We start from the raw sequence: 15840 nt of genomic DNA on the forward strand, positions 1-15840 counted from the left end.
TTGCACATATATACTAGCCATAAAAATAATGTAAATTCTCCAAGGTGATTGGAACATTTTAAAGTCTGCTTACTCTCATACACATTAAAAAAAAATTACTTTCAAAGTTCCAAATATAAAAATGCTACTTAAAATACATTCTGCAAAAACACAATTGGCAAGGTGGCAATGACAAGCAGAATGAAGTGGGAAAAAGGTTACAATGAGATTAAATATTGCATAAGAAAAAGGCAGGGGGAAAAGTATTTGTAAGTGCCAAAATACCTGCCAAATAACAGGCTATTCTTCAGCTGTGTTGAATTTGAACAGTTTCCCATTGTATCACATCATCCATTTTTGGGCCACCTATAAGTTTCAAGCTGGCTTGTTAAAGTAAAGCACATAACAACAACTCAGTAAAATAGAGTAATTCCCCAGAATAATTTCCAGTTTCTTCCCTCTTTTCCCCTTGCTGCACTCCTTTAGAGAACAGGGAAATGAAATAAATTTAGAGCCATGCTTTCCAGCAGAATGCTTGGCAATCTATATGAGGTTTTTAAGACCTGTCACCTGCATTTCTTTTTTTAGGTTCACCAAATTATATTTACTGCAGTAGTTGCAATAGTTGCCATTAGAAGCCCAAAAAATTGTGGTAGAATCAGATTGCAGACCATTAAGCCCACAGGCTTTTAAAGGTGGTCTTCATGGAAGACTGAAATATTTATTACTAGCAAAACTTCATATCTAACAAAACATTGTTGTAGATAATATAAATTATCTTTCAACATTTATGGTGGACAAAAGGATTATCTCTCTGTCTCGCTCCCACTATTCCTTTCTTCCTTGTTTGAGTCTTTATGTATTACCACAGTGATGGCATTGGAAGCTGAACTACTTTCACTTCCAAAGGCTGTGGACTGCAGGTAATTCATCAAAACACTGAAAAAGATTAAGTGCTATGAATCATGCAAATGGGAAAATAAAAGAGAAAATTCCGTTGTTCGGAGCTTGCAATTAGCTCTCCTTTATTAGATGTTCACCTGATTGTTATTCTGTGTTGGTACAGGGCTTTTTGAGAGGTTTGGCAGCACTGTCGTAGAAGCTACAGGGAAGTGTCATTCTTGGGTTCAGTTTGTAGCAACAGGGTTGTAGGGCAAACTGGAGCAGGAAAAGCCCCAGTGGGAGGGAATGGGATCTTACACTAGTATCACAAATACTGCAGCTCCTGAGGGCTGGTCTTGCTCTTATCTGGAGGCATGACTGCATGACAGAGGCTCAGCTCAGAGCCTTAAAAGCCTTCACACGTGTTTGGGGTGTGCATTGAAGGGGTAACTGATGCTCAGTATTGCTGTTGTGATCTTCCAGCTAAACAGCCTGGATGCACCTCGTTCCTAGATTGCTCCCAGCCTGCCTGGCTATTAGCTGCCTGTAACTTAATACGTGCCTGAGTGAGAGATGAGTTTTCAGTAGGGACTTCAAGGAGGGGAAAGGTTAGAAGGCTTGAAGAGACTTGCAAGGCATAGGGTCTGGCACTGGCCCTCTGGTTCATTGCTCTTTGTACCCGCAGCACATATGCAGACAAGCCTGGAAAAAGGAGATGGAGAGCTTTTTTTGTCAGATAAAGCAAAGATGTATGTCAGTAGATCAGTGGAGCTGTCTTTTTAACAGCAGCTCCTGGCTGTTGTTCCACCAGCCCTGTACTGAAATTGCTCACAGCCTTTGCACCTCGACAGCATTTCCTGAGCAGCAGAAACTCAGCAGAGCTAACTTTCAAACGTGCTTGTGCCAGCACAGTGACACATAGCTGCAAAGGAATCGGCACCAAGTGAAAAGGGACCATTGACCACTGCAGAAAATACTAACTTTGGGACTTAGAATCATAGCAAGGTATTACAAATCCAGTGGCACATCTTGTCTTTACTATTGCAGTGTCAACTGGGCCAGTGCCTTTGGGGGAGGGAAAAATAAATCAAACACTCCCAAACTTGTATAACTTTTTTTGGCTTAGTAGTTGTGAACTCTTTTTGGGCCAAGAGCAAACATAATGGAGCAACTGGCTGGTTACTATTAGTTTTCTTTTTTGTTGTTATTTTTTTTTCCCACCAGAGTAGTGTGTGCATGGCAAGTGGCAAGTGTAAGAGGCATCAACCAAAGGGAGTAAAGGAAAGGTATACCTATGCAATTCTTCACAACACTAAAATGAAATATTATAAGCATGGAGGTTTTTAAATTTATTTTTGTCCAAGGTATAACTGTGTCCTACAACTTTATGATTGTAACCCATCTGAGTAAGGTCTTCTACTGCTGTCTCTTACATCAAAATATTAGATGGCTCCTTTCTTTCCTCAACTTATGAGCTTCCTGTAGCTGATGAATGCATTCAAGGACTAAAAGAGCAGAAAAGCAACACTCAGAATGTATACTTGTCCCATTTACAGACGCAGTGTAATAAGGTCACTACCTGTTTGGGAGAGCGTGAACTTAATGCCCCACATTCTGATTTCCTAGCTGCAGAAATGCACCCAAATTACACCCAAATAATTGGTAGTTCAGTGAATTGTATTATGTGTATTAATGTTAAAAAAGCAAAGTTAAATAAGTACTCAAATTCCATATTTGCTCCATTGTCTGATTTACCAGTGAGATATTTATCATTTAAACCAGCATATATTTTCTGGAATGTTGCAATTTGTTTTCCTTTACTAACTTGATTAGACCAGGAGAAACTAGAGCTTAGGGTTCAGATTAGGAAACAATGATGGTGTCTGTCCAGCTCAGGTTAATCCATTTTTAGAAGAAAATCTCCTGCTCTTTGTAAACTGAAAAGAAAGCTACAAGCTATTGAAAAAAATATTTTTCAAATTACCAAAAGATATTTTGCTGTACTGCTTCTTATTTCATGGAACCATGATGTAGCAATGACAGGATTTTGCCAATTTTTCTATTTAAATACAGGACTCTTATGAATAATATGCAATTGTTTGGGGAAAAAGAAAGAAAATGTATTATTTTTTTACTAAAGCCATAAAAAATAATGTAGTTTCTGCATTTCATTTAAAGTTATTATGTAAATTGAAACACTCTGGGAAATTCATATTTATAATACCTTAAATGCTTATTAGTCATCCTTCTACAAAACATTGGGGTGGAGGCCAGGTAGTTTCAATATTTTCCATATTTGAATACTGCCATGAGAGTTCAGGGCTGAGATCTTAATTTATGGAACTTTGTGGAGAAAGGCAATTTTCCAAAATATGAATATAAATTCCAATTTAACAACTGGCAAGTCAGCAATGCAGGCTGTATTAACAATATACAAAGCACAGTAATCTGAGGAAAAATGTAGTAGGCTTTAAATTACCAACTCTTGTCAAGGGAGTGTAAGCTTTATACTAAGACAAAACTAGAACTCTTATATTTTAGATAGTGAATATCAATTTACATAGTTTTTCTTGGTTCCATCTTTCAAAAGTAATATCACCAGTTTGGGATAAGATTAATATCCATACAGCCATTTGATTTCAAGACTTTGCTATAGGCAAGTAGCTATTTAATACTAAACTAAACAGGATTATTTTGGGACTATGAATTATAGCATGTGGGGTCAAGAGCAAGAGAATGTGAATCTGAACTCTGCTTCTGGAGTTAGAAGTCAGGAAGAAAATGTAATCAGTAGTTTTGGTACAAAGCATTAATACCTCAATAGTTTTTAAAACAGCAAATGCAGTTTTTAATTCCTGGATGGACTTTGCCTGTTATGTTAAAGCAATTTACCCCCACGCACCATGGTCTATATTGTCACTTGATGCATCCTTATTACTTCTCCAGGTATTAAAGTGGTACGATATGTTTTCATTTCATTAATCATCTCTCAGGGGGCAGTGATGAGTTCATCCAACTCTCTATTCTCAAGACTGAAAATTCTTTTCAATTAAAAAATCATCTCCACAGATGGTACCAGCATTAGCAGCAGCCGATTCTGTCTACAACAACAAATATTGAGATATTTCAGGAATTAGCCTATAAATCACTGGACATGGAATGATCCGTCGGATTAAAAACAAAAAAAGAAAAAAAGAGCTACCAAAAGTTAAGATGATGAGAATCTGGGCCATATGGTTTATTGTCTCTTCAATGTATCAGTTTCATCACTGTGTCTGGAGAATTTAATTGCATGTTAAGGTGAAATATAGTGAAAAATTTAACAAAGCTATTAACTATAAATACGTTATCCAAAACATTAGGATCACAAAGGTGATAATAGAAATGGTTTAAAGTCAGGGAAAATTCTCTGTTAAAGAGGATTAAAGAGGCCATTTATTGAATAGGATGGATTTCTTCCAACCCCCTATGTGCAGAAAGCATGCAATGCGTGAATAATTCATCCAGAAATTCTATCGTGAAGTTGTATCAGTTTCCACAGTAAAACCTGGCTGTGGAGGAGGAAAATACATCAACATCTGTGACAGGCCCTATGAAGAGACAGTTGCAAAGCCTTTCAGGCACCAGGAGCAAACCAAAATATAATAAATTCACCAAGTGTCAAATTTGTGTCGGCTGAGTAATGACACCATATGTCTGGGTTGCCGTGTCACTGCAGGCTGCCCCACAAAGCAGCCCCCACGCCTCCGTCCTCACTAAGCCCCTTCCCAACCCCCCCGGCTGTGTAAAGTGGGAAGTGCTTCAGCTACTGTTTTCCACCCAGAAGATGGATAGAGATCCACTTGATAAATATGACTCTTGGCCGGGCTTTTAAATCAGAGCCCAACCACGTCTCTTTATCCCCACCCCGAGCTAGGTGGAACGGTCACTTCCAGCCCAATGCCAGCTCTCTAATTTATTGTCTGATGAAACAGAGGCATTCAATCCCACAAGGATGGTTAGCGTTCCAGAAGGCGAAGGCTTTTCTCAGCCCGAGGGGCATGAAACAAAGCTCAAAACCTGCAGTCAGAGCTGGCTGAGCGGACTGGTGGCAAAGCATCACGACCCTGCAGGAGCGGCTCTTTCTTGGATGTAGTGATCATCCCTGCAGTGAATAAAGCCAGTAAATTCTGGTCTGGTGCTTGTGCCCCAGAAAAAGGTGCTGACTGAACTGTTCCTAGTGTCTGATCCCTGCTGGCAACTGCTAGACAAATAAAACAGGGGAAAGGAAAGGGGCAGAGGAGTGGAGGGAACTGCAAGTTTTATGTGTTAAACTCAGTTTGCTCTACTTTGAAAAACAGGGACAGAGACAGGTCTTGGTATTTCCCTGAACTGTCTGTGCTGACAGGTGAGACCACTCCAGATGACATATTTGACTCAAATCCCTGGAAAAGCACCTGAACTTCTCTCCAAGTTCTGCTTAAAACCTCAGTTCTGCTAACTACCTCACAAGCTGCCAACTTGCATTTTGTTTCAGAGAGCTCTAGTTTTGCCATAAAGAATCTCCCCACCTCTAATGTTGTGATTGCTCTTCCTTTTCCCACAACCAGCTTTCTCTCACTGGTAGCTTTTGCAAGTTTGTTTTTCATAGAACCCATTTTAAAAGCTGAAAGTAAATATTTTTGAGAGCATCATGAAATGATCCACAGAAAATAAAGAACTGTTTCTTGTGGAACAACTAGTGTGTTACATAGGCTGATGAGAGAGCTAGTTAGAAGTCTTATTCTTTCTTGCAAAACAGAATACTAAATAAACACAATTTGAGATCAGTTAGAATCGAACTTTTAAAATTTTATCAAAGAAATATGAACCTCTGCATTAAGGAAGAAAAAAACAGTAGGAAATTTTGCTGCCCAGAAAAATTCTGTATCTTTTACATTGTTCAGTGAAAATAATCCATAAATCCCTAAATACACTTGGTCCAGAGAAAAGGAGACAAAGTCAGAAGGAAAAAGCAAAAAAGAAATACCTGCTAGAACAAGTGAACTGCACTGTGGGTTGTTCAGTTACAGACATCTATCTGTCATCATTGCTTTTATGAACACTGGAATCAATGACAAGTCTGTCAATAAAAGGAGTGGAAAATGAAACCATGTCTTTAAAATAGAGGGGAAATATATCATATATGTGTATCTACAATTGTATATGTATATCTGCAGGCTGTCAAGCTAACAGGCACATGGAAAATGGAAATCAGAATGTCCTCTAAAGAGGTCACTGAAATGGGGAGGACAAAGTCATAAAGTCATACTGGAATTGTTTTAGCTTGTGTTTTTTGCTCATTTAGCAAAGAACAAAAGATGTCTGAAAAACTTTGGTTGCAAAAAACCCCCAAAGCAAAATGACAACAGCAACAACAACAACAAAACCCCATAAATAAATTTGATATTTGGTTGAAGATAAACTTGTAATTTTGCAAGCAATAACATTTTGGACAAAAATAGGCTCTTGCTGGTTATTGAAGGGCTGGAAGACTACACTTTGCTTTTGTTGACCGACTTTTTTTGTGACTACTTGGAGAGTAATAAAACTACTAAGAAAATTTTGTCCTGGATTTCTTGTTTAATAATTAAATGTATGGAATTTTTGTCAAGATCTTCTAGGAGACAGAACATGAAAAGGTATGGTTAGTGAACCCTAGCAGGTTAAAAACATTTTGCAATGTAATGGGCACTTCCAAGAACATACCTCTTAGAAATATAAGTGGATGGCAGGTTGGAAAGTGAAAGAGTGTCTTTTATAATCTCATTTTCACAGAAGAGTAGTATGGGCATGTAAAAAGATACAGATCAGATCTTGCCACACTGATTTGAATTATTCCAGATAAAACATCAAGGATCTCTGTAGACCTAAAGAATCAACAACTTTGATTTATCTAAATCCTTGTGTCCATAAGTCTCGACTATGAAAATGGACATAGCAGAAGTTTCAAATACAGTTAATGTTTCAGCTTGAACTAATTTAGTACTTGATAATTTTAGGTTTGACAGCAAAAGTAGTAATTTTTTCTCAGATTCTTAATGCATCTTCTGCAAGCCTTGCTCACCTTTTACCAGGTACTTTCCTAACTCCTCGATCTGCCTTTTCCTCTTCTTTGGTTCCCACCTCAGTTTCTTTAAGAATTTTCTCAGTTTCTCTCCCAGTACTCGTGTTCACACTGAGAAGACGAAGATTAGCCTAGTGCTCCTGGACCACCTCTCTCTTCTGTCTTCTCCTTTGCTTGGTTTCCAGAGAAGGCTCAAATGCAAAGACACCATCAAGGTTCATTTGGCATCTACTGCACTGGGGTTCTGAGCATGGCAGAGGACTTCAAAGTGGCACAGAATGCATTTCAAATAAGTAGCAAAAGCTGAAGGAAAAGCTACACTATCACCTATCTGTAAAACCTTTCAAAAGAGACAAATGGAGAGTGCTTCTCTTCTAAACTGCTTTTTTTTTAAACATAGTCATGAAACATAGTTGGTATGAGGGAACCCACTAGTCTTTGAAAAGTAGAAACAGTTGGCGATGTATGGGGAAATGTATCTGTGAAAGTGACCTTTGCCCCTGGAGCAGGGTGCTCTTTGATGCATAAATCTTACGGAGAGACAAGCATAAGAGGCTTTAGCTGCTGATTAATCTCTTTTTTTCAGCAATAGTGGGACCAGACAGTAAAATAAAAGCTTGAGAAATGGTTGCTTAAGAGGTTCTAAAGAGTCCTTTGAAGGGAAGAATCCCCCCAAAAGGCTGAGGAAACCTCAGGTTATTGACTGACAGACTCACTATGCTATATTTAGTCAAAGAAAATAGCTAACAGATCCACAACATTTGTACAATATTTTTTTTCTTAGAACAGATGTAGTCTGAACTCCCCCCATAACAACAGCAGGCTGATCTGATCCTTCTCAACTGTTTCAGGATTTTATACAGTTACAGAGTACTCAGGAGAAATCATGGGAATTTTACAGTGCTGAGACAAAGCTGTGTGAAAGTGCCTATGCATCTCCACAAATATTTCAAAACTCAGAATCTCAGGAGACTCATTTTGCACTTAAAATTGACACGTGAAATTTTGTGAGCATGAGATTTTGAGTAAAAAGTGATCCATTTTCTTCAGTGGGCTTCATACAAAGAAAATCCACCATGTACATCCTAGTGGCCCCACTAGCAGATCATCTAATTTAGGAAGGCTCTTAACCACTGCATCCCCAAACTCTGTGTAATAAATTAGATGCAGCAGCACCTTTCTGGGAACTGTAAAATACTCTTTTCTCCCTGTCAAATTTCTCACAGACTTTCAGAGCTGTTGCAGTCAGTCTTATGCAGACTCTTAAGCAGATTTATGCAGTCTTATGCAACTCTGTCTTTGACAGAGTTGGGACTTTTATACATGCAAATATATCTGCAAATACAGAGTTAATGGCAGGACAAGGGACCTTGGCATTAGCTGAGGTTCACCTTGCCTGAATGTCTTTTCTGAGATGGAGGTTCTACATAAATACTCATGAAAACAAATGAAAATACCAGTAAGCTGAAGGTCAGAATTTTTCTTTGCTTGGCACTAAATAAAATGAATATGGAAATATAGTTGCAATGGAATGTATTATACAGTCATTTCTAGTGAAATATAAGTGCTCTCTGGCCATATAAGTCAAATAAGTGAAAGTAGTTAGTAGCCTGGAGCAAAGAAGGGCTTAATCCAGCCAGAGAAGCTTTAGACCCCTGGTGCTACAGATGCTTTTCTGGGCAGTATCTTCCACCTTAAGAAATTATGCAAATAGAATGTGAAAATGTTGTGAAAACGAACACAATTTCAATCTCTCCAATAACTATAAGCATCCAGATTAAGTCTGTCTTTTTGGATCATTTATCCCTTCTGCTAAGAACGTGAGGCAAAAGAATATATGAAATGGACAAGCAAGGGAGGAGTGAGAGTTGCAGCACATGATAACAACATCTGGTAGAAGAAGAGGGAAACTTTCCTGGTATTCAGATATGACATTTTAAAGTTACTAGTATTTCTCCTTGAGTAAATCTGCAGAACATTTTCTCGGGAAAATATGTGTTTGAGGAAAACACACACTTAAAAATGGAGAAAAAATTATAAAGAAAAAAGGAAGAGGGGAAGACTTTCTATTAACAGAGATTTTTCTACTATCTCAATCTCTTGCTCCGGTGTATGCACTGATTATTTGTTTTGACTTTTGTCCCATGTCCAAAAGTCTTCTTAGTACAAGGTCTGCCTTTTTCACTGTTGTCTTACAAACCAAATTTCCACTCCCTAAGCTGACATAGATGTAAAGCAGAAAGTTCAAATTGCTATATGGTCATCCAGCCTACTTTTACAGATTGCATTGGATTTGTATTATATTTAAATTACTTTGATTTCATATTTAGTGTAACAAAAACTAAATTGAGAAAGACCCTATGTTACATATGTCACTACTATTACTTAGAGCAGTTATAATGCCTTGGTAGCCATTGTAATTGCCTTTATGGTGACAAGTGGGATCGACCAACCTGAAGCCTGCTCCTGCCAATGTTCAGTAAATCGAATAATGCACTCCAAATTATTAATCCATCATCTATACCATGTCCTGCCAGAAGTTTCCCGTGATGTTTTGTTAGACTATCTCCTTGTTTTGCTGCTTTACATTTTTCTGAGGGCTTTTTTTCTCACTTTGCACTAAATTGCAATTCACTCCATAGAGTTATTGAGTCATTTATGTTGAAAAAGATCATTAAGAACATCTCATTGCTCTTCATATTTATTTCCTTCCCTGTCTCAATTTTTAAATGTTACCCTCCCATCCCCAGATTACTGAATTACTCACTGGAAGTGGGACAGAACAATTAAGGATTGTCTGTCCAGGCTAAACAATACAAAATCAGTCTTTAAAGTATACTCTCATGTTTAGACCTTACCAGTTATAAGATTATGTTTACTAGATTATATAGCAGAATTTTAACACTAAAGAAGCACACTACATGCATATTGAACTCATGCCTGCCTTGTTAGTGTATTTTAAACATTTAAAATAAATATCCAAAGCACTATTAAGCTTCCATGATCCTTTTTTCTTTTTGAATTTAGATATTGTTTGAACTGTCAAGGAAGTCCAAATATCTTTCAAGGAGCTACTAAAAATCAGACTTTTCTTTTGGTTTGAAATAGATTTTATTTAGTCTTTGATGCAGACTTGCTCTCTCTTTTACCTCTAGAAAGAATCAAAAACCTATGAAACCTGTGTGGACCAGAAATCACCTTTAGGCATCAAACCTGCAGTCTCAAAACCCACTAAATTACTTTCTTTTTCTTTCATACATCCCTTCTACATGGCAAAATACTTAAAGTGATGCCAGAATCATAAAGAGGATCTACCTCGTAAACTCTTGGCTGCTGATGCTTGCCCTGGAGTCACAAGCCCATTGTTTACCTTTCCTTTTGAAGCCTGGGAAAAAATATATCAAAGTATTTCAGGCTGCCAGAACTTTGCACACACAGACACTGGCATTGTGACAGGAAACACAGATGAAAAAAGATGTCTAGGCTTAAATATGTCTCTCCCCTGAGCTCTTCTTGGGAACTTAAAAACTACCTTGCATCAAGAAGATGATTGTAAAATCACACGCAAAAATGGAAGAACAGTACGACTGACCTACTCTTTACATGAACCACCTGGGCCTGACATTATCAGGCATTCCTTTCCCCAGACTGCTATGGGAAAAGGCCTGACATGGGCCATTTTGTTTTCCAGCCCGTTTTTGGCCATTCCATATCATTTGTCACTGTTGTTGAGAGGAGAGCACTCATTTGCTGTAGAGCAAAGAAAGTGACTCTCTTTCTAGGTTCATGTATTGATTTGCTAATTGGACATAGATCCATTCTATGCTGAAAGGTATGGCACAACTCACAAACTGCATCATTTTAGTTGCAGAAATTCTAGCTATGTGGTGGTTTTTGGTTGGTTTTTTTTGTTTTTTTTTTTTTTCAGGAAATCATTCCCTTTTCCTCTGGTCCTCTAAGTAAAGCTTTTTACTTTCTACACCCCCTCTGTCTCTCTCTTGTCTGCCCCCAGGTAAATATTCCACTTTTACCAGCAGAAACCAGCTGCAAACATAGAGCTTATGTCTTCTGTTACTGTATAAAATGTCCTTGGACAGCCACGGGTGTAAGTCCTCTGCTCCAGCCACTCTGCAGTTTAATTGAACTGATTATGCAGTTTAAGTGAACAGTTAGACAGCTCTTCTTCCTCAGTGTAAATAATAGCCAAAGAAGTCAAGCTCCCTGGGAGAATTTCCTCAACAATTTCTGTATACTAGAAGTTTTCCCCTAAGTCACACATCTGAAATGTTCAGAGCTTAAAATAATTAAAGAGGATCTTAATCCTTTGCACGTCCCAATTATACGTGGTATGTCATCAGGCTAACTGAAGCAGCAGCTCTGGCTTACTTGAAAAAACATTCCACCACAACTTGGAAATATCCTTGTACAAAAGAAGAAAGAAAAAGACACCCCATCAACACACAATTTTCTCTGCTCTGAAGTACCAGTCCCTTTTCTCAGCAGGTCTCATCACAAACACAGAAACTGGGCAACAGTTGTAGCTTCCCCAGGTCAGCTTCCAAGGAGGTTTAAGCAATTGGTTAATTTGTTTTTTAGACTAATCCACACAATACATTTTGCTCTTTCTTACATAGACCATGTAGCATTTGGGCAGCAGAAAGACAGCAGCCATATACAAGTACAATACAAAACAAAAGGATAAGACATAGCAAGGCAGCTATGAGATTCCATGTTATGCATATTCCATTCATTCACCCCCATCTCCACTATAACATTCCTTCAGGAGACCACCCTGTCACACCATATAATAAGATGATACCTTCTCCCATCCTTCCATGGGATTTCTCTTAACATCTTTGTATTCCAGATGTTCCCACTGAAAATAATTTCAATAGTATAGTGAAGACTAAACTGTTCCAAGATGTTGGCAAATACCAACCAAAATTCCAGTAACACATAATTTTAACATCAAGATCCTCTGTTTGAGCAATCTTTCTGCTGTGGGCTATATTCCAGCAACACCCTTCTCCATTGTCCTAGCAGCAGAAATAGGAACTGTGAATATGCAAAATCCTTGGGGACCTAATCCCTCTGGGCCACCAGCTCCCTATTCTATGAGAAGACAACATTTGCAGATGTTCCTATGAGGCCACTTGCACAAAACACACATCTCCCCAAACCTACAGGTCTATCTAAGTGTAGCCCTGCCACACAAAAGATTTCTTTTTGATTAAGAGCCCTTGTAAAAGTGTATGTTTCATTTTTACTAGAATTTTGCCTGATAGAAACAAGTAAAAAGGCTTACAGGTAGCTGCAAAGGAGCATTGTTCATGTAGCTTAATAGTTTTTCTGTCAGAGACTGACTCATCTCTTTCTTTGGTGTTCGTATTTCAAGCACCCATTTATTGTGTTGATTATGAACTGAGTTTCAAAACACAGCTCAAGTGACTGCAAGACCATTTTAGAACGACTTTCCATTTTCATTTTTTTTCAGTATAAAGGAACCATTTTTACTTCAACAGGTTCCCAGCACAGTTAGGGAATAATGTCAGTTTTCCTCTTCCATCCCAAAACATGTAATAATCTTGGTTACATGAAAAAAGACCATTTGTACTACAGGTGTAGCCCTGTAAGACATTAAGTCTGACTAGGAAATCAACCAAATCTATGCCAGAGATATTTTGTCTTGTCAGTGGAAATTCCCTCTCTGGAGTGTGCAGCTGAAGTAGATGACCTCTTTCTGAAAGAGCTCAAGTTTCTTTTGGTCCAGTTTTCAACTCATCACAATTGGATGTGGGTTTGTCAGTTCATACTGGAAATGGTCAGTGTTCACCAAATTCTCAGCCAGCTTCATAAGTAAGGAGGAAGCATGTCAGGAAATACCTTCACCAGCAATGTTAGAGAGGTCCTAGAAGAGTGACAGAAGCCCTGTCCACATCCTTTGGATCCACTTCTACCTGCTGAAAAGACACCTTTAAGATCAGGTTTGAAAAGATGTAGATGCATTTGTTAGTGCTCAGCCTATCTCACTTAGGTAGGATACACTGAATTCTTTACAGCTAAACAGTTCTGACCTTTTTTTTTTTCTTTTTTCTTTGAATAGCTGGGAATTGTGAGACCCCACAACTAGTTGAAAGCACAGTTATGCTTTTTAAATACCATAAAATCTTCAAAACAGTAATCACAAAAATATCTATATGATTATACCTGATCTTGCCTTACCCCACCAAATAAAACCCACCTCTGTGTTGACTTTAGAGAAGTTTCCTTTTCCTTATAGTTCCAAATATTTTTATTGCACTTCATTTAGATGTACAGCAATGCCTGAAATTACTCTAATAAAAACCCAGAATCCACAATCTCTCCTTATCCTGTAACATTTTCCTGAAACAAACAATTGCAGAAATTACACATCTTGGACTCATTCTTTATGTGTTGCTTTTTTTAAAGAAATATTTAGGCACTGAGCACAAACTTGATCCCGCTAAAAGCCCGTAAAATGCTACTTGCTAGAAATTTCTTCCTCATTTATCTCTTCCAAGACATCACTATGATGTGGTAGCAAGGATGACTGCATTTAGCATGGATCAGACATGTTCTTATCTGCTATTCCACTTCAGCAAAGCAGTTGTTCCAAACAAACCACGTGTTTTTGGGGTTCCCATAATGACTTTTTCAGCAGATGTTACAAAATTACATGTGAGATATTTAGGAGAGTTTCATAACGCATTTATACTTTAAATTTCAGGTGTATGGCCTCAACCCTGACTGAATTTTAAAGTACGGTTTTGTAATGGCATTGTCAAGATCAATAGTTTATTATTTGCATATTTATCTATTCCAGTTTTTGTTAGGAAAACATTTGTTTCAATTTATTACAACCAGATACTTTCTTTCCTCACTTGTTCCCACCTTAATATATATTTTATTTGTCTGCTTCAATCATGAAAACGATATGGATGAAGTCCAAATGATATTATTATAATTATAATTAGATTAATTATCTTATTTATTTATTTATTTGTTTATTTTCAGTTCAGAAATATTTAGCAAAAGTAGCAAAAAAGCTCAGAACAAAAAAGGTTAAGGGACCCTTTCCAGGCTCAGGAATTTGTTTGAACTTGCTGAGTTAATAGCTCCCAATGATTGAGCTATAACAAAACCACTTCATCCCCAAGACAACAGAAATTGTGAGATAAACTCTGGAAACAAATCAAGCATTTTTGTGGGGAAACTCATGTGGTCCTGTGGAGCAAGAAGAGTTGTAGGAAATGTCTTTGAAATCAAAGTTTATGAATCACTAGTGTCTTTAAAAATTGCATACAGATGTTATAAAGTGCCTTTTCAGTTTTGATTGCCAAGAAGGTAAACTGAAAACACAGTAGTTGTAAAAAGAAGGCATAAAAAGCTGATCAGTGTCATAAATATAGAGGAGAAAACCTTTTTTTTTAATACCTTTGTTATTTGTATCATCTACTGATGTAGCTTTTGCAGCTGTTATCAAAATGCAGATATAACAAGTTCTTGATTCAGATTTGCTGTTCTGCATATATTCTATGCTCTCACATTCTCTTGTATATGCAATTAAAAAATTCCTATCAGCGTCTCTGATCCTCCCCAAATCTGCAATCTACTTTGTTAGAGCAGTGTTCAAACCTGTTCTCAAACCTTTGCACAACTTCATGACTTTCTTTTGGGTAAAAGAAAGCTTTTTTGCCTCCTTACTTCTATGTACTGAATGTTTGGGAAAGTGCACTGCATTGTTTTAGCCTTTTTTCTCTGGAAACAATAGCTAAGTGGTAAAAATTTTGAGAAAGGTATTACAGATGCCAGGTGTTCTGCCTGCTTTTCAGCTATGCTTTATCACTTATACAGAGATTCAGAAACACTGGAAAAGGTCTTGTCTGGATGTATAATACTTAAAACCTCTGAGGTAGCTGGCAACATTAGCCTTATAGGTGCTGAAGCAGTGCAAAGCATCTGTGTTGCATACCAGGATTTTCCTCTATGTCCATTTGTTAGCCCAGCTGGCTGTTACTGAATGCCAGGTTCACTGATACTGTCCACAATTGTCCACAGAATTACAAAAAATCATTCTGCACAGATAGTCTAGCATCCCTGTTGGATCACTTTTTGCAAGACTGAAGATTTCCTTCAGTGTGTTATAATAGATCTTCACTTTTCTCAGCTTTCTAGATCATATATTTAGAAGACAGGAATCATCCTGAGATCTCAACTTTTGTTTTAGTTAAACAAACTCCATGGAATATATTTCATGACAACTGCACCAAGAACTGAAGTATTTTGGTTTTATAGTTATGAAAAATGGGGGTTTTTTATACAGTAGAAAGGACAGATTTCCTTTGCTCTGCTCCTCATATGGATGGTTGAGTACATCAGAAAATAGAATCTGGCTGGGAAATAATTCACTGAATTTAAGTAAGTGATGAAACAGCATGATGTACAGACTTAACCTAATTGATCAGGCATGTGCACATAATGCTTCAGATATGTAAGAGTACATTAAGAAGTCCGAACTTCTTACCAAATAAAAAAATATGGTATATATTACTAACCCACTTCTCTGAGTATCAAAGATACTGCTTTATGACTCTCATTTTCATTTATGCCACTGAATACAGGGGGAAGAAGTCAAGCTCAGCATTTCCTGTCCTTTGTTATTTTTAGAAAACTGAGGTAGTGTATACATCTGTGAAACTGCTGCATCTAGGAAAAAGCACTTTGTGCCAGGCCTCTGTATTTTTACATTCAGAGGGAGATGGAAGCAGGGGTCAAAGCAGGTGATGGTCTCAGAGAGACCTCCAGCTGGAGGTAAGAATGACTGAAGATGGCACAGGGTGCTGGTGACCATGTAGAGCCCATGACCAGAGATC

Source organism: Poecile atricapillus, chromosome 2 (assembly GCF_030490865.1).
Source record: "Poecile atricapillus isolate bPoeAtr1 chromosome 2, bPoeAtr1.hap1, whole genome shotgun sequence".
Lineage (NCBI taxonomy): Eukaryota > Metazoa > Chordata > Aves > Passeriformes > Paridae > Poecile > Poecile atricapillus.